The sequence below is a fragment of the Hemiscyllium ocellatum genome, unplaced genomic scaffold (assembly GCF_020745735.1).
Source record: "Hemiscyllium ocellatum isolate sHemOce1 unplaced genomic scaffold, sHemOce1.pat.X.cur. scaffold_421_pat_ctg1, whole genome shotgun sequence".
NCBI lineage: Eukaryota > Metazoa > Chordata > Chondrichthyes > Orectolobiformes > Hemiscylliidae > Hemiscyllium > Hemiscyllium ocellatum.
This window is the reverse complement of record NW_026869009.1, coordinates 468,525-489,028: the sequence shown is the minus strand read 5'-3', so window position 1 is coordinate 489,028 and position 20,504 is coordinate 468,525. Positions and strand designations below refer to the sequence as shown.

The following is a 20,504-nucleotide window of genomic DNA, read 5'->3' as shown; positions in this document are numbered from 1 at the left end:
TCGGGGATTCTCTCACACACTGGTATTTTCTCTCTCACTCTGGGACCATCTGGGATTCTCTCTCACACTGGGATTCTCTCAAACACTGGGATTCTCTCACACTCTGCGACCATTTGGGATTCACTCTCATGATGGGATTCTCTCTCACACTGGGATTCTCTCTCACACTCTGGGATCATCTGGGATTCTCTGACAAACTGGGATTCTCTCTCATACTCTTGAACCATCTGGGATTCTCTGACACACTGGGATTGTCTCTCACTCTCTGGAATCATCTGGGATGCTCTCTCACACTGGGATTATCTCACACACTCTGGGATCATCTGGGATTCTCACTCACACTCAGGGACCATCTGGGATTCTCTCTCACACTGGTATTCTCTCTCACACTCTGGGATCATCTGTGATTCTCTCTCACACTGGTATTCTCTCTCACACTCTGGGATCATCTGTGATTCTCTCTCACACGGGGATTCTCCCTCACACTCTGGGATCATCTGGGATTCTCTCTCACACTGGGATTCTCGCTCATACTCTGGGACCATCTGGGATTCTCTCACAGACTGGGATTCTCTCTCACACTCTGGGATCATCTGGGATTCTCTCACAATCTCTGGGATCATCTGGGATTCTCTGACACACGGGTTCTCTCTCACACTCTGGGACCATCTGGGATTTTCTCTCTCACACTGGAGTTCTCTGTCACACTCTGGTATCTTCTGGGATTCTCTCACACACTGGGATTCTCTCACACACTCTGGGATCATCCGGGATTCTCTCACACACTGGGATTCTCTCACACACTCTGGGACCATCTGGGATTCTCTCACAGACTGGGATTCTCTCTCACACTCTGGGATCATCTGGGATTCTCTCACAATCTCTGGGATCATCTGGGATTCTCTGACACACTGGGATTCTCTCTCACACTCTGGCATCAAATGGGATTCTATCTCACACTCCGGGATCATCTTAGATTCTCTCACACACTGGGGTTCTCTCTCACACTCTGGTATCATCTGGGAATCTCTCACACACTGGGATTCTCTCACACACTCTGGGATCATCTGGGAATCTCTCACATACTGGTATTTTCTCTCTCACTCTGGGACCATCTGGGATTCTCTCTCACACTGGGATTCTCTCAAACACTGGGATTCTCTCACACTCTGCGACCATTTGGGATTCACTCTCACGATGGGATTCTCTCTCACACTCTGGTATCATCTGGGATTCTCTCTCACACTGGGATTCTCTCTCACATTCTTTGATCATCTGGGATTATCTCCCTCACTGGGATTCTCTCTCTCACTCTGGGATCATCTGGGATTCTCTGACAAACTGGGATCCTCTCTCATACTCTTGAACCATCTGGGATTCTCTGACACACTGGGATTGTCTCTCACTCTCTGGAATCATCTGGGATGCTCTCTCACACTGGGATTATCTCACACACTCTGGGATCATCTGGGATTCTCACTCACTCTCTGGGACCATCTGGGATTCTCACTCACTCTCTGGGACCATCTGGGATTCTCTCTCACACTGGTATTCTCTCTCACACTCTGGGATCATCTGTGATTCTCTCTCACACTGGTATTCTCTCACACACTCTGGGATCATCTGGGATTCTCTCACACACTGGGTTTCTCTCACACACTCTGGGACCATCTGGGATTCTCTCTCACACGGGGATTCTCGCTCATACTCTGGGACCATCTGGGATTCTCTCACAGACTGGGATTCTCTCTCACACTCTGGGATCATCTGGGATTCTCTCACAATCTCTGGGATCATCTGGGATTCTCTGACACACGGGTTCTCTCTCACACTCTGGGACCATCTGGGATTCTCTCTCACACTGGAGTTCTCTGTCACACTCTGGTACCTTCTGGGATTCTCTCACACACTCTGGGATCATCTGGGATTCTCTCACACACTGATAGTATGTCTCACAATCTGAGATCATCTGGTATTCTCTCTCACACTGGGATTCTCTCTCACACTCTGGATCATCTGGGATTCTCTCTCACACGGGGATTCTCTCTCACACTCTGGGATCATCTGGGATACTCTCACACACTGGGATTCTCTCTCACACTCTGGGATCATCTGGGATTCTCTCTCACACTGGGATTCTCTCTCACACTCTGGGATCATCTGGGATTCTCTCACAATCTCTGGGATCATCTGGGATTCTCTGACACACTGGGATTCTCTCTCACACTCTGGGATCCTCTTACACACTGGGATTCTCTCTCACACTCTGGCATCAAATGGGATTCTCTCACACACTGGGATTCTATCTCACACTCTGGGATCATCTTAGATTCTCTCACACACTGGGGTTCTCTCTCACACTCTGGGATCATCTGGGATTCTCTCACTCACTGGGATTCTCTCTCACACTCTGGGATCATCTGGGATTCTCTCACTCACTGGGATTCTCTCTCACACTCTGGGACCATCTGGGATTCTCTAACACACTGGGATTCTATCACACACTCTGGGACCATCTGGGATTCTCTCTCACACTGGGATTCTCTCTCACACTCTGCGGTCATCTGGGATTCTCTCTCACACTGTGATTCCCTCACACTCTCTGGGACACTGTGATTCTCTCACGCACTCTGGGACACGCCCACACACTCTGGGACATTCTGGGATTCTCTCTCACACTCTGGGATTCCCTTACATACACTGGGATACTGCGACCCTCTCTCACACACTCTGGGACACTCTCACACACACTGGGACACTGATTCTCTCACACACTCTGGGATTCTCTCACACACTCTGGGACACAGGAACCCTCTCCCACACACTCTCAGAATCTCTCACACATTCTGGGATTCTCCCTCACACACTCTGGGACAATCTGGAATTCCCTCACACTCCCTGGGATTCTCTCACACACTCTAGGATACTCTCACACATACTGAGACACTGGGACCCTCTCTCACACACATTGAGATTCCCATACACAGACTCTGGGTGCACACTCAGCTGACACTCTGGGATTCCCTCTCACACAGTGAGAATCTCGCATACCCTCTGGGATTCCCTTACACACACTGGGACGCTGCGACGCTCTCTCACACACTCTGGGACACTCTCACACACGCTGGGACACTGATTCTCTCCCACACTCTGGGACACTCTGGAATTCCCTCACACACCCTGGGATTCTTTCACACACTCTATGATACTCCCAATTACACTGGGACACTGGGAACCTCTCCCACACACATTGTGATTCCCATACACACACTCTGGGGACATGCTCAGCTGACACCTCTGGAATTCTCTCACACAGTCGGCACACTCCCGCACTTTCTGTGATTTTCTCTTACACTCGGGGATTCCCTTACACACCATGGGACTCTTGGACTCTCTCAGACACTCTGGGATTCTCTCATACAATCTGGGACTCTCTCACACACACTCTGGGACACTCTGATTCACGTACACACTCTAGGATCCTCTCCCACACACTCTGGGTACACACTCTGGAATTATCTCGCACACTCTGGGATTCCCTTAGTCACCCTGGGACTCCCTTACACACTCTGGGACACTGGGACCCTCTCCCGCATACTCTGGGTACACATTCTAGGATTGTCTCTTAAGCTTGGAGATTCTCTCTTACACTTGGGGATTCTCTTACACACTCAGGGAATCCCTTACCCTCCATGAGACTCTGGGACTCTCTCACACACTCTGGGACACTCAGGGATTCACTCACACTCTTGGACAAACTGGGATTCTCTCACACACTTTGGGACCCACTCCCACACACTCTGGGACCCTCTCCCACACACTCTGGGATTCTCTGGGATTCCCTTATGTAATCTGGGACACTGGGATTTTGCCCACACACTCTCGGATTCCCTTACACACTGGGACACCGGGATCCTCTCTTACAGACTCTGGGACTCTCTCACACACCCTGGGATTCTCTGGGAGGCTCTCACACTCCCTGGGACACTCTGGGACTCTCTCACACTCTGTGATTCCGTTACACACCGTGGGACACTGTGATGCTCTCTCATGTGCTCTTGGTTTCCCTTACACACTCTTGGAAACTATAGGATTCTCTCACACACTCTGGGATTCTCTCTCAAACTCTGAGATTCTGTTACACTCTCTGGGACACTGATTCTCTCACGCACTCTAGGATACTCTTATTCTCTCTCACACTCTGGGATTCTCCCACACACTCGGATTCCCTTACACACTCTGGGAAATGATTGTATTCTCTCACACATTGAGACACTCCGGGATTCTGTCACACACTCTGGGACTCTCTCACACACCCTGGGGCACTCTGGCACATTCTCGCACACTCTGGTACATTCTGTGATTCTCTCTTACACTCGGGGATTTCCTTACACACCATGGGACCCCGGGACTCTCCCACACAATATGGGACTCTCTCTCACTCACTGTGGGATTCAGTTACACACTCTGGGACACTGTGATTCTCTCTCACACTCTGGGATTATCGCACACACTCTAGGAAACAATGGGATTCTCTCACACACTGGGACACTCTGGGATTCACTCGCACACACTCTGGGATTCCGTTACACTTTCTGGGACATTGATTCTCATAACGCACTCTGGGATACTTTGGGATTCCCTCACACACTCTGGGATTCTTGCGTACTCTGATTCCCTTACCAACTCTGGGAAACAATGGGTTTCTCTGACACACTGAGACACTCTGGGATTCTTTCACACACTCTAGGATTCCCTTCCACACTGTGGGACACTGGGATCCTCTCACTCTAGGACAGTCTCTCACATTTTGTTTCTCTTACACACTCCAGGACACGCTGAAATTCTCTCACACACCCCAAGACTCTCAGGGATTCCCTTACACACCAGGAGACACTGGGATTCTCTCATACACATTCTGCGATTCTCCCACACACACACCACGGGATTCTCTCACACACACACACCACAGGACATTCCCTTACACACTCTGGGACATTCTCGCACACTCTGGGACATTGTGATTCTCTCTTACACTCAGGGATTCCCTTACACACTGTGGGACTCTGGGATTCTCTCACACACAGCCTGGGATTCTCTCACACACACCCCGGAACTCTCTGGCATTCCCTTACACTCTCTGGGATTCTGTTACACACTCTGGCATTCACTCACACACTCCGGGACTCTCTGAGACTCTCTCACACACTCTAGGACTCCCTTAAAAACGCTGGGACAATCTGGGATACTCTGAGACACTCTCGCACACTCTGGAATTCTTCCACAGACTCTGGGAATCCCTAACGCACTCTGGGACTGTCTGGGATTACCTTACGCAATCTGGGACTCTGGGATTGGGGGGGCTACGGTGTTGCACATGGTGGGAGGGGCACGGTGTTACATCAGGTTGGGAGGGGAACAGTGTTGAACGGGGTTGGGGCAGAACGCTGTTGGACGGGGTTGGGACGGAACGCTGTTGGACGGGGTTGGGGGGATAACGGTGTTGCACGGGGGTGGGGGGAAATTGCCTTGCATGGGGTTTGGGGGACGGGGTTGGGGGCAATGGCGGTGCTTGGGGAAACGGTGTTGCGCGGGGTCAGGGGGTTAAATGGCATTGGAGATGGGTGAGGGTACATCCCCCCAACCCCCTCGAAGCCCCCTGTCAACACTGACACATTAATCCGTTCCTGAAAGTTTGTGTAAACATCACCACAACCGCGACAAAACAGCTTCTCTCAAGCTCCCCCTCACAATTAAAGCTATAGCCCCCTCTACAATTGGGTGAAATGAACAATCCAAATTATACCCTTCCATTCCCTACATCAAAGCAGTGACTCCTCTTCAAACTGACAATCTGAGTCTCCAATCTCTCTGTTCTAGGAACTCACTGAGTAAATATTAAAGAAATATCAATTATGATCCTGACTGACCACTTTTCAGGGATTCCCCCGAGGGAAAATATGGGTATCTCCTGAATTGTCCCATCTGCTGGAAGTGTTTCGCCATCGAGATCCTCTGATTCTGAGTCCAGAAGCCGGGGTGTGTGGAAGGACAGGACTGTGTGAGCTACTGTACACCACATCTGACTGCGTCAGTCACAAAAATAAATCTCTGGGTTTCAGTCCTTTCATGGTCAGTGAGGATCAGTAATGGACGTCCGATTCCCTGTCTTGGAGAAAACCTTGTTATTTTGCAAGATCAACATTTTAAATTGAATATTCCCATGTACCAGAACTGCCTACAGAGTCAGCGATGAACAACGGACCCTAATTTACACCCAGACATCAATGAGACCCAGAAAGAGTCCTTGCTGTTTCAATAGCGCAATCACAATGTCACAGTCCAGCAATTGAGGGGATTGTTTCTCCCCCAAAAAAACTTTAGCAACACAAACAGAACTATACCATTTAGCACCAGGAGTCTGACTGCAGCTTAATAACATTCCTTGTTCTGATTAAAGGGTTGTGGGTGGCACGGTGGTTAGCACTGCTGTATCACAGCGCCAGAGACCTGGGTTCATTTCCTGCTTCAGGCGACTGACTGTGTGGAGTTTGCACATTCTCCCCGTGTCTGCGTGGGTTTCCTCCGGGTGCTCAGGTTTCCTCCCACAGTCCAAAGATGTGCAGGTCAGATGAATTGGCCGTAGTGTTAGATGTAGGAGAATGGGTCTGGGTGGGTTGCGCTTTGACAGGTTGGTGTGGACTTGTTGGCCCGAAGGGCCTGTTTCCACACTGTAAGTAATCTAATCTAATCAAATGCAAAACATGAACTCTGCTTCTCTCTCTCTCTACATCAGCTGCCAGTCTGTTTCAAATTTCCAGCAGCCACAGCATTTGTGTTCATTTTAGTAACATCATCATGAACTTTTCAGAACTCACCCAGTTTCTGCAACATCTTTTGATCCATTTAGTATCACAAACATTGCAAACTATTCTCTGGAATGGAGTCAGTGAGTCCGTCCTTGAGGTGGAAATGATCACAGATTCCCAGGTGTTTGAGTGAAGTCATTTCTCCTTATCTCAGTCACTCAGGCTGCTCTCCAGTCCTGAGACTGGGACCCATTGTTGGAGATTCCTATCAGAAGGACAGCTGCCAACAGCAACCCTGCCAATCTCTTTGGTCATAATATCCAGTTCAATGAAAACACTTCTTATTCACATGCAGTACTCACCCACTTAGTCCCACTTTGTAAACAACCTCCAGGCCCAGGAATGAGTCAGTGCCCTTTTGTTACAAACACACTGATGGCAGCATGTGCTTCCTTCAGTGAGGAAAACAAAGTTGCCCCCATCTGGGTCTGTCTGTCTGCCTGAGGTTCCAATAAGTGCATTGATGGAAACCACATTGGAAAACCAAACCCCTTTCCAGGTGTTTAAATCACTTCATGCAGAATGTACAGACAAAGGAAATCTGCGTTATCGGGAGCATAATCTTATTACTGACAGTCTGTTGCACACAGCAACATGATCCTCTCACAAACACCAGCCATTGTTTTATGTTGAAATTGAAATATGAAGCCAAAAAGGTCATGTAAACAACCTGCTGCTTGTCACTTTAATAAATGAACTTGCTGATAAGGTAATGTTCGAAGTGTTATAAAGTTGAAGGTGTGTGCTAAATCTTTAAGAAGGAGAGAACACTCTTCTGCACTGAGAGCTTACAAGCAGCTGTGTACTGTCTGTGACTGGCCAGAAATCCCAGAGTGTACTGGGAAAACAAACAAATGTAACATTTGGCTGTGAAATATAGACCGGAGTTGGTTGCTGTTTGACAATAATTCAAATTTAACCGATCAGTTTAAATTATATCCCAAGATTCCAAACCCCATCGAGTTTGAATTTATTGTTTTGCCACCATCAAGCCAATGAGATGATCTGATGGGGGCGTATAAAATGTGGACATTTTAATAATTGGTCAGAGAGTAACTGCTGTCTGGGAGAGTTAATATCTTGCTCGCCAAGAAATTAGGAAAGTCTCTCAATCAAAGGGTACCTTTTCATATGAAACATACTCAGAGTAAAAGAGGAGAACGACGATCCAGGGAGATCCTCCGCCAGTAGCAGAAAGACACAATTAACGAGTCATTGTGTGGGTTTGAAATTAAATTGATGTAATTTTAATAAGTGTCTGATTGAAATAACATATAGTTATGGAGCTGGAGGCAGTTAATAAGCAGTGAAGAGAAAGGGGGGAGCTTAGATTTATGAATAGTTGTTTAATATTCACTTTTCAAGTTAAAAATAAATTAATGCTATTCTCTTTAAATAGTGGAATTTGAGAGTTCTCGGTCACTCAGACTTTAACAGATTACATGGTGAGGTGAACTTTTCTGGGTGTTTGGTTTAATTAACAGAGGGGTTCACCGTCATGTTGTAACAAAAGAAACACAACAAAGAACAGTACAGCACAGGAACAGGCCCTTCAGCCCATAATGTTGTGCTGAATGTGACATCAAATTAAACTCATCCTTTCTGCCTATCTTTGTTCCATGTCCTTGCATATTCACATGCTTACCCAAAAACCCCTGAAACACCCCTCTCACATCGGCCTCCTCCACCATCCCTGGCAGCATGTTCCAGATTCCGACCACACTCTGTGGAAAACATATTACCCCTCACATCTCCTTTGAGCTCTCCCCCTCTCACCTTAAACGCACATTCTCTAGTAAAGATATTTCAACTCTGGGTAAAACATTTTGACCGTCAACCCTGTGCATCCCATGACGCTGTGCTGACTGTCCCTAATTAGGTCACTCTTTACCAAAGGCGCATCAATCCTATCCGTAAGAATTCTGTCCAAAGCTTCCCAACCTCTGAGGTGAGACTCACCGGGGTATAGTTTCCTGGATTGTCTCTATTTCCCTTCTTGAAGAGAGGAAAACCATAAGCTACTCACCAGTCCTCTGTGACCTTTCCAGTGGCTAGCAAGGATTCAAAAATCTTGGCCAAGACCCCAGCAATCTCCTGTCTTGCCTTTCTCAATAACCTGGGGTAGCTACCATCGGGCCCTCGGGATTAATCCACTTTAATGCTCTTCACGAAATCCAATGCTTTTTTCTCGACGTCAAAAATGCCTGAGTACATTAGCATGCTCCACACAAATCTCACTATCCTCTATATCCTTTCCCTGGGTGAATGCCGATGCAAAGTAATTAAGTAGGATCTCGTCCACTTCCACTGACTTCAACACAAGTTCCTTCCTTTAGTCTTGCCTGGCCCGACCTTCTTCCTCGTGATGTGGAAGCTGTGGAAAGGGTTCAGAGGAGATTTACTGGGATATGGCCTGGTATAAAAGGAAGGTCTTCCAAGGAAAGGCTGAGGGAATGGAAGCTGGTTTAGTTGGAGAGAAGGAGGTTGAGAGGTGACATAATTGCCTGCACCAGTAGTAGAATCGCCAACGCAAAGGCCATTTAAATGGTCATTGGACATACATATGGGTAATATTGGAAGGGTGTAGGTTAGATAGGCATCAGATTTTTTTCACAGGTCGGTGCAACATTGAGGGACAAAAGGCCTGCACTGCGCAGTAACGATCCATGTTCATATCCTCTTGTGGGTAATTATCTCCAGAACGATTGGGATTCACTTGAACCTTACTTGCGTAGGGCATAGCCCCTCCTTGCTCTGCTCATTCCCTGTTCAAGTTCCTTCCAGCTTTTGTTTTTTTTTCTACATTCCTCACATGCCATGTCCAAATCTAGCTTCCCAAACTTTGCATAGGCTTGTTTTTTTCCCCTTTTGACTAAATTCCCAGCCTCCTTCGTTATCCAACGGACCCTTACATTGCTAGTCTTATCCCTCCTCCCTCCTGGAACATGCTGGTCGTGAACTCTAATCAGCAGGCCTTTAACTAACTCCCACGTGCTCAATGTGGCATTGTCTAATGACAGCTCCTCCCTATTAACACTCCCTAGCTCTTGCCTAATACTGACATAATTTGCAATCCCACAATTTAGAAACGTCCCATTTATTCGTAGCTGCCTTAAAAAACTTAATTTGTGATCACTGTTTCCAAAATGGTCTTCCACTGAAAGGTCAGTCACCTGGCCAGGCTCATTCAGCAATATAAGGTCCACTATGGTCCCTCCTCCTCCTTTACATTACTATTTCAAGAAACCCTCTTGGATACACTTAACAAACTCTGCACCGTCTCAGCCTCTTGCTCTAAAGTAGTGCCAGCAAATGGTGGGGAATTTAAAGTCACTTTGAGAACTCTGTTGTTATTGCCTCTTCCCATAATCTGCCGAGATATTTGTACCTCGAGGTATCGTTGGCAGATTGAGAGTCCTTTAGTATAATCCCAGTAACTGCATCCTTCTTATCCACGTTGCCTCAGTGGGCGAGCTCCTCCAGTATGTCCTGAGTGCAGGCGTAACATTCCCCCGATTGGTGATGCAACTTCTCCACCTCTTTTACCCTCCTCTCCATCTCGTCTGAAACAATGAAACCCTGGAATATTGAGCAGCCAGTCCTGTCCTTCTCCAAACCAAATCTCTGGAATGGCCACAATATCGGATCTGAGCTTAACTACCTTAGCTATGTTGCGCCTTGTGTTGAAATTAGCACAATCAGCCCTTTCGTACTATGGTGTTTATTTCTCTGTATTTCCTTTCTGATTGACTCGTTTACATCTTTCGACCTTCCTCTCCCCCCCCCCCCCCACACACACACACACACACACACATGCTGCCCTACTGCAGTGGTTCCCAGGACCTTGTCATTCTAGGTTAATCCCTTCCCTTGTAGCAGGAGCGAGCCTCCCTGTGAAGATATCAGTTCCCCTTGAGTTCAGGTCACCCCTGCTCCAGAAGATGTTCCAATGATTCAAGATCCTGTAACCTTGCCCCTGTACCAGCTCTTCAGCCATACATTCATCTCTGCTATCTTTCAATTCCTTGTCTCACAAGCACATGGGACTGGTGGTAACGCAGTGATTATGACCCTCAAGGTCCTGCTTTTCAGTCATTCACTACTTCCATTGCTTACTCGTCAGGAGCTCATCCCTCTTTCTACCCGTGTCGTTGGTAGCAATGTGCACCATGACCTCTGGCCTCCCATTCTCCCAATTCAGAATTTCAAGCAAATGCTCAGAGATGTCCTTGACGCAGGCACCAGGGAAACAACCCCCCCATCCTGGAGTCTCGGACGCAGCCACAGTAACACCTGTCTCTGCCCCCAACTAGTGGCTCTCCTCCCATTTTCGCTCCCTTGGACTTTGCCCGACCTTGTTCTACAGCAGAGTCAGTTATAGAGACAGAGTCCTCCAGCACTGAGACAGGCCCTAGGGGCCAGACTGATCCCTGGCAACCATAATGTCCATCCATGGCAACCTCATTTCCCACCCCACGCCCATATCCTTCTAATCCTTTCCTATCCATGTATTTGTTCTAATGCTTTTTAAATGTTGTTAATGTTCCTGCCTCAGCCACTTCCACTGACAGCTCATTCCGTATGCGTATCAGCATCTGTGTCAAAAAGTTGCTGCTAACGTTCCCTTTTATTCTTTCCCCTCTAACCTGAAACTGATGCCCTCTAGTCCTCGATTCTTCAACCCTGGGAAAAAGACTGAATACATTCACCCTATCCATGCCTCTCATGATCATATATGTTTCTAGAAGATCTCCCTTATGTCTCCTATGCTCTGAAGAAAAATGTCCCAGCTTATCCAACCTCTCCCAATAACTCAGGCCATTGAGTTGTGGTGTTATAGACCTGGCTATCGCTGTGCTACTCCCCTGAGAAGCTATCCCCAACAATACACCAACTCTCCCTCCTTAAACATCCCGTATCCAACCCCATCTTGTCCTCTGCACGATCCTCAGTGGGTCCTGCTGATGCTCCAACCCAACCACGTGGACACCCACCTACCTAATGGAACCTGGCCGTTTGGACAGGACAAGATCATGGGTGTATTTAAACGCAATGAATTCAAATCTGAAATTACATTTGGACTGAATGTAATGTAGAGAGCGTGAAATAGAGGTGGATGACCTACGTGACTTGCTGTAAGGATACTGACAGTAGAATCTGAGGTGATCATGAGGATATGGAGGTAGAATGTAGGAGACAAGCTGGGACTGTATTGGAGTAGTTACGGTGAGAGGGGACAAATGCTGGATGGAGGGTTTCAGCAGCTGATGGACTGATGCTGAAGTGAGCCATCGGAAACTGAGCAAGTGGCCACCATCTAATAGGACAGAGAAACTGATCCATCAGCCTGAAACTGACTGACCACGTGGCTGTCAGTGACTCCAACACAAGTGAATGGAAACATTGCTCAGAGCCTGTTTCTGGAACATGCAACACAACCAGGAAATGGAAAGTGAATAATTAGCTGAAATCAAGGCCATTACTCTGTTAAAGTCAAAAGTCATTCAATGTTCAGTCACTGAATATTCTAATCTGCAGAAAGGAATCTCCCAGATTCACAGCAGAAGGAGAAAACAAGCTTGGCAGAGACAGAATGAAGCCACCGCCTGCATCAAAACAGCTCAGAACAAAGAGGCTGAATTCGCAACGAACTGACAAGCAATCCAGATACTTTTAGAGTTACAGATCGAGTTCAGAATTATTCAGGAAACAGACTTACCATAAACACTGGTCAGTGGTGTGTGCAGGAAATCCATGAACTAGCTTTGTGATGTGCCGTTTCTTCGTTGAGAAATGATTCTTTGTTTTTGCTAAGAAGAGCGGGTGTGTAGTTCACTGATCACTAGATTTACAAAGGAAACCTGATCAAGGCCTCCCAGGTCAATTACACTGTTAGTGACAGCCCATCGCACACACCAACAACAGCCTGTTACACAGAGAACAGAACAGGTTCGAGTTTAACAGAGACATTCTCACAATGAGCATCTGCTGCTTTAATAAAAATGTTACCTGTTTGAAGAAAAGGAACATATCGCCAATATAGTGAGACTTTTAAACTGCCCAATGTAACTGCGGAGTTTTTTTTAACCAATTCGGTGATCACTGTTTCTATGTATTTTGAAGCTACTTTGAGCAGGGTATGTATCGTGGCTCGGTGTGGACTTGCTGGACCAAGGGTCTGTTTCCACACTGGAGGGATTCTATTCAATACAATTGTCAACTTGTCCCACAGCAGGATGGGTAAGGCCCGAGGGGACTCATAACCGGGCAGGGGTTGTGTCCCACAGCAGGATGGGTAAGGCCCGAGGGGACTCATAACCGGGCAGGGGTTGTGTCCCACAGCAGGATGGGTAAGGCCCGAAGGACGTCTGTACCGGGGATGGTCTGCTTCCACAGCAGGATGGGTAAGACCTGAGGGGAGCCTGTACTGCGGAGGCATTTTGGCCCATGGCAGGATGGGTAAGGCCTGGGGGGTGTCTGTATTGGGGATGGGTTGTGTCCAACAGCAGGATGGATGAGGCATGACAGGAGTCTGTATCCAGGAGGGGTCGTGTCCCACGGCAGAATGTGTAAGACCGGAGAGCAGACTGTACCAGGGAAGGGATGTGTCCCAGAGCAGGATGGGTAAGGCCCGCCGAGAGTCTGTACCCAAGTGGGGTTTTGTGTCTCAGCAGGATGGGTGAGGCCTGAGGGTAGTCTGTAACAGGGAGGGGATGTGTCCCACAGCAGGATGGGTAAGGCCTGAGGGTAGTCTGTAACAGGGAGGGGACGTGTCCCACAGCAGGATGGGTGAGGCCTGAGGGTAGTCTGTAACGGGGAGGGGATGTGTCCCACAGCAGGATGGGTGAGGCCTGAGGGTAGTCTGTAACGGGGAGGGGACGTGTCCCACAGCAGGATGGGTGAGGCCTGAGGGTAGTCTGTAACGGGAGGGGACGTGTCCCACAGCAGGATGGGTAAGGCTCAAGGGGAGACGGTACCAGGGAGGAGTTCAGTCCCACAGCAAGATGGGTAAGGCCCGAGGGGTTTCTGTACCAGGTGGGGGTTGTGTCCCACAGCAGGATGGGTAAGGCCCGAGGGGTTTCTGTACCGTGGAGCTGATGTGTCCCACAGCAGGATGGGTAAGGCCTGAGGTGAGTCTGTACCAGAGAGGGGACGTGTCCCACAGCAGAATGGGTAAGGCTCAAGGGGAGACGGTACCAGGGAGGAGTTCGGTCCCACAGCAAGATGGGTAAGGCCCTCGGGGAGTCTGTACAGGCGTGGGGCTGTGTCCCACAGCAGAATGAGTAAGGTCGGAGGTGAGTCTGCAACGGGGAGGGGTTGTGTCACACAGCAGGATGGGGAAGGCTCGAGGGGACTCTGTACCCGTGTGGTTGTGTCCCTCAGCAGGATGGGTAAGACCCAAAGGTCTTCTGTACCGGGAAGGGGTTGTGTCCCACAGCAGGGTGGATAAGGCCCGAAAGAGTCAGTACTGGAGCGGGATTATCTCCTACAGCAGGATGGGTCAGGCCCGAGGGGTGTCTGCACCACGGAGGGGTTGTGTCCAATAGCAGGATGGGTAAGGCATGACGTGGGTCTGTATCCGGGAGGGGTTGTGTCCCATGTCAGAACGTGTAAGGCTGGAGAGAAGACTGCATCAGGGAGGGGATGTGTCCCACAGATAGATGGGTAAGGCCCGAGGGGACTCTGTACCAGGGAGGGGTTGTGTCCTACAGCAGAATGGGTACTGCCCGAGAGGAGTCTATACCAGGAACGGATTGTGTCCCACAGCAGGATGGGTAAGGCCCAAGGTGAGTCTGTACCCAAATGGGGTATTGTCACTCAGCAGGACGTGTGAGGCCTGAGGGTAGTCTGTACTGGGTAGGGGTTGTGTCCCACAGCAGGAGGGGTAAGACCCCAGGGGAGTCTGTATAGGAGTGGGGTTGTGTCCCAGAGCAGAATGGATAAGGCCCAAGGGGAGTCTGTACAGGAGTGGCGATGTGTCCCACAACAGAATGAGTAAGGCCCAAGGGGACTCTGTACCCGATTGGTTGTGTCCCTCAGCAGGATGGGTAAGTCCCAAAGGTCTTCTGTACCGGGAAGGGTCTGCTTCACAGAGCAGGGTGGGTAAGGCCTAAGGGGAGCCTGTACCAGGAAGGGGTGGTGTCCCACAGCAGGGTGGGTAAGGGCTGGGGGGTATCTGTACCGGGGAGGGGTTGTGTCCCACAGCAGGATGGGTCAGACCCATCGAGAGTCTGCGCAGGAGTGGGATTGTGTCCCACGGCAGGATGGGTGAGGCCTGAGGGTCGTCTGTATCGGGTAGGGGTTGTGTTCCACAGCAGGATGGGTAAGGCTGAAGGGTAGAATGTATCGGAGAGGAGTTCAGTCACACCGGAGGATGGGTAAGGCCCGAGGTGATTCTGTACCGGGTAGGGGTTGTGTCCCACAGCAGGATGGGTAAGGCTCAAGGGGAGACGGTACCAGGAATAAGTTCAGTTCCACAGCAAGATGGGTAAGGCCCGTGGGGATTCTGTACCGGCTAGGGGTTGTGTCCCAAAACAGGAGGGGTAAGACCACAGGGGAGTCTGTACCGGGGAAGGATTGTGTCCCACAGCAGGATGGATAAGGCCCAAGGTGAGTCTGTACCGGGGAAGGGATGTTTCCCATAGCAGGATGTGTAAGGCCCGAGGGGAGTCTGTACTGGGGAGGGGATGTGTCCCACAGTAGGATGGATAAGGCCCGAGGTGAGGCTGTACCGGGGAGGGGATGTGTCCCACAGTAGGATGGGTAAGGCCTTAGGGGAGTCTGTACAAGAGAGGGGCTGTGTCCCACAGCAGGATGGGTCAGGCCCGAGGGGAGTCTGTACCAGGGACGGGATGTGTCAACAGCAAGATGGGTAAGACCCGAGGGGCATTTGTAACGGTAAGGGATTGTGGACCTACTGCAGAATGGTTAAGGCCTAACGGCAGTCTGTACCGGGGAGGGGTTGTGTCCCACTTCAGGATGATTAAAGCCCGAATGAGTCAGTACTGGAGCGAGATTATTTCCCACAGCAGGATGGGTCAGGCCCGAGGGTAGTCTGCACCAGGGAGGGGTTGCGTCCCACAGCAGGATGGATAAGGCCTGAAGAGTGATCCAGAGCAAGGACCTAAAGAGAGATCTGAGGGGTATCATTTTCCACAGAGGACGGTTCATATACGGAACGGACTGCCAGGGGCACATTGGATTAAAGAACAATTACAACATGGAAAAGTCATTTGGGCAGGAACATGGAGAGGAGAAGGTTTGAAGGGCCATGGGCCAAACGCAGGGAAATGCAGCTCATTCAGTACAGGAAACCTGGTCAGCGTTGATGAGTTCGGCCAGAGAGTCATGCAGCACAGAAACAGACCCTAAGTCTTGGGCTATTGGGGGAGTGGACTATCGTGACAAGGCATGTTGTCGAGACTGAAGTAAGTTAGGAGAGCTATGGATGGTATTCTGGACTGGAGCAGGGTTCAAACATGTTAAGAATTTGGTGAGAGGGGAGGAAAGTAAAGAGATAGGAACTGTTTTTAGCGTTAGAATGATTGAAGACACTGATCCACAAAACAAGTCATAGATACAGTTTGGGAGAGGGAACACAGAACAGAACATTCTTAGATGGCATTCCCACCCTCTCGTGGGAGGTCTGCTTTCCCCTCTGTTGTACTGATGCTCACTAAGACAGCACAGGCTGCTTAATAACTGTGACACTCCCGATGTTGCCTTTGTACAACAAACCTACAGCAAAGGCAGTGACTGAACCTGGGGTGTGTCTGTACTGAACTCCCCCTCCAGCACTATAGCTATGTCATGTCCTGTTAGCTGATGTTTGGAGCCCTCTCATTGCTCTCTGCTCTGTGCACTGTGAGTGATCTTACCCACTGCAGGATATATTGAAGGCTCCGATCTCCCTGCCCTTTGTCTCTCTGGCTGACAAACCATCTTCAATGAGGTGATGAATGAGACACCCAGCAGCTGGGAATTCTATTAGGTCAGGACCTTCCTGAGTACCTACAGACAGATAGACAGAATGGGAAATTAGACTGATGCACTGAGGGCTACATATGTCAAATGGCACTGAGTCCCACAGAAATTTGGAACATCCCAGTCTCCATCGTCTCTCTGGAGTGGAGAATTCTGTTTGCTCAGGATCTGGAGTAGCTGCAAGAGCGAGGGACACTGTCAGAGGCAACAATTAGACCCACACAGTGAGGGATACCACATGGAGTTACTGAGTGATATCACCAGAGTGCAAGATCAAACAATTGTGCAGGAAGAAAGGGTTTTGATTCATATTGCATTGGGATGCACAACCTATGAGCAGGTGAATGATAGCCTAGTGGCATTATGTGAGACAATTTATCCAGAAACTCAGCAAATGTGCTCTGAACACAGGTTCAAATCCCATCATTGCAAATGATTGAATGTGAATTAAATGCTTCAAAAAATATGTAATTAAAAACCTATAAGTGAGTGTTAAACAATTGCTGATGTTAAGAAAAATCTACCTGGATCATTCATGTCTTTAGTGAAGTAATCTAAGGTAGGTCCTTCCTCCGATTGTCCGAGACCCCGATAGCCCCGCCCTCCTGCACATTGACCTTCTCAAGATGGCGGCTCCGAGGCCCGCGTTCCCTCTTCCCTCAAATAAATGGCGGCCCTGACCCTGGGCCGCTTTCCCGACAGAGACCACCATCTCCTTATCCGGGCCTGGAGGGAGCGTATTCGGATTGTTTTCACCTATGACCGCGTCTTGTGAATTCTCTCCGCTTCTTTCTCCCAATGAGGCTCCCCCAGTCCGCTCTCTGAAGCCGATCGTAGCCACACTCGGAGAAAGCTGCTCCATGTCTCGCCGTGTCCTGGTTATTGTGACACTGCGCATGCGCTTCATAGAAACCAAACTGCGCGTGCATCTGAGATCATCAGTGAGTTTATAGAGAATATTCATAACTGCACAGAGTCACGGGAGAAATATTAGACATTAACAATTACTCTGTCGAGTTACAGTAATAGATAGGTCTAGCATGTAAATAGATTGTTCGGTCCAATTAAACCATACCGGCCAGGTATGTAAATTACCAATCGTTCCGGGAGTTTGAAAATAAGTTTGTTTCTCGAGTTGTGTAAATCGATTGGAAATATGTACTTTGTCAGATTTACATTTTGACTATTTCTAAAAATCTCACATTGTTTTATGAGAGAAGTCCAATGCTCCACTATGTCGTGAGAATGATCAATCCTGCAAAACAGTTTGCTTTCTGACCAATCCTGAAGCATTCACTCCCGAGAATGCTTTGGCCCCGCTCCTCACTCACCCTAGTTGGAGGACCAGACGCTGCTCGGTCCTCCAGGTCCGCCCCTTCCTCCCAATTGCAGAGTTGATTCAGGCGCGACTCAGCAGCTAAGCACCAGAAATATTCAGGGACGAGGGGAGTTGGAGTTGATGCCTTATGATGCGGTGAAAATATCCCGACACTTGGACCGAGAGGCCTGGGTTCAATTCACAGCTTGTGCAGGTGTGTATAAAAACAACTTTGAACAAGTTCATGAGGAAAAACAAGGGAAGTCAGGAACAGAGTAAAACAATCGAAAATGCATACAATGTGGTGGGGCTCTCAATACTCAGATGATTTTAATCTATACCAAGTGTTTCAGGGTCCCAGTGCAGTCTGTGCCACTCCTCCTTGTGCACAGCCAGATATCACGATTGTGGGGCAAAGTGTTGTGGTGGGATAATCCCTCGGTTTTGAAGTTGAAAATAGGTGAGGAGGAGTAGGGTTTTGTATGGAGTTACTTGTTCCCCTCCTGTTGCAGCATCTTATTATTGCCCTTGTCCATGTCTTGTAGAGATCAGTATCATTTCGAAAGCCCATAATACAAGATCCGTCACTCTGTTTAAGACAGCAGAAATCTCTTGTAGCAGTGTAGTCATGACATGCATGGACCTGTTGCAATGCTTCAAACTCCATGAGACAGACATACTCTCTATGATTGACTGAGTTTGGAACTTCCTCTGTCGTTAAGACTTTATGCACTGCCTGCGCTCCTCCATTTCCCCTTTGCACATTCCCTTTCCAACCCAACCCACCTGCATCCTCCACAATTGGAGCTGTCAAGGGCAGAAGTCTGTGGAAGAGCGTCCCTAACCTTCTCTATCCTCCTTTTAAGATGTATTTTAAAATCATTCTCTTTAATCAATGTTTTGATCATTCATAAAGCACCTGAGAAGATTTGCCATTGTGAAAGTTCCATACAATGTAAGTAGTTGTTGTTATTGCCACACATTAGGAGAAACAGGAATGATATATTCGAAATTCTAACAAGAAAGTCACTGATAGGTGTAGTGTGTAGGCCACCAAATAATTACATCACATTGGGATGGGCAATAAACAAAGAAATAACTAATGCCTATAATAATCGTACGGCTATTATCATGGGTGATTTTAATCTACATGTAGATTGGTCAAACCAGCACAGTCAGAGCAGTCTTGAGGAGTTCATTACGCGTATTCATGATTGTATTTTTTAACCAGTATGAAATGGAACTGACAAGGGAGCAAGCTATCCAAGATCTGGCCCCTGTGCAAAGAGACTGGAATAATTAATGACCTCAGAGTTAGGAATCCTCTTGGAAGAAGTGATCACTGTATGGTTAAATTACAATACATATGGAGAGAGTGAAGATAAAATCTAATAACTGAGTCTTGTGCTTGAACACGGGGAACTATAACAGAATGAGAGAGAATCTGGCTGAAGTAGACTGGAAACAAAAACTTTATGGTGGGAAGTTGATGAGCATTGGAAGATTTTCAAAGACATTTTACAAAATGCTCAGCAAAGATATATTCCAGTGAGAAGGAAGGACTGTAAGAAAAGGCACACTCAGCGATGGGTATCTAAGGAAAGTGATCAAATTGAAAGATAAGGCATGCAAAGTGGCCAAAAAACAGCATGAAACTAGAACTTGGAAAACCTTTAAAAGATCAACTGAAAGCCACAAAAGAGCTATGAAGAAAAGTAAGATAGAACGTGAGAAAAGTAAACTAGCACAGACTGTAAAGACAGATAGCAAAAGTCTATATCTATATATATTATATGAGAAAAGAATGGCTAAAGTAAATGTTGGTCCTTTGGAAAATGAGAAGAAGCATTTAGATATGGAATATCACAGTGGAGGATACTAATATCTTTCCAGTAACTAGCAAAGAGACAATGCTAGGTGAGGAGTTGGAAACTCATTATTATGGAACAGCTAGTTTTAGACTGTTTGGAGGTAATTGAGCTAATGATAGAAAAGTCTCCTGACCTTGATGGAATTCATCCTAGGGTACTAAAAGAGATGTCAGGAGAAACAGCAAATGCTCTGGCAGTAATTTTCCTAAATTCATTGGACTCTGTGGCAGTCCCAGCAGATTGGAAAACAGCAAAAGTGATACCACTGTTTTAAAAAGGAGATGGACAAAAAGTGGGGAATTATATACCAGTTGGTTTATTCTCTGTAGTGGGAAAGATGCTTGGATCTATTATCAAGGAAGAAATAGCAGGGAATCTCGATAGAAATTGTCCCATTGGACAGAAAGAGCATGGGTTCATGAAGGGCAGGTTATGCTTGACAAATCTTTTGGAATTCTATGA

The 20,504-nt window shown here is 48.0% G+C and overlaps 1 long non-coding RNA gene across 2 annotated transcripts in view; it reads right to left on the bottom strand.

Moving 5' to 3' along the window:
• The window catches only part of LOC132813649 (uncharacterized), a 76,901-nt gene extending 64,253 nt beyond the window's left edge, over positions 1-12,648 (bottom strand). The window contains exon 1 of one of the 2 annotated variants that reach the window (XR_009644118.1): positions 12,589-12,648. This is a non-coding gene — a long non-coding RNA (uncharacterized LOC132813649). The remainder of the gene's footprint in view (positions 1-12,588) is intronic. The other variant, XR_009644117.1, reaches the window with a different exon arrangement.
• Positions 12,649-20,504: the final 7,856 nt, after the last annotated feature.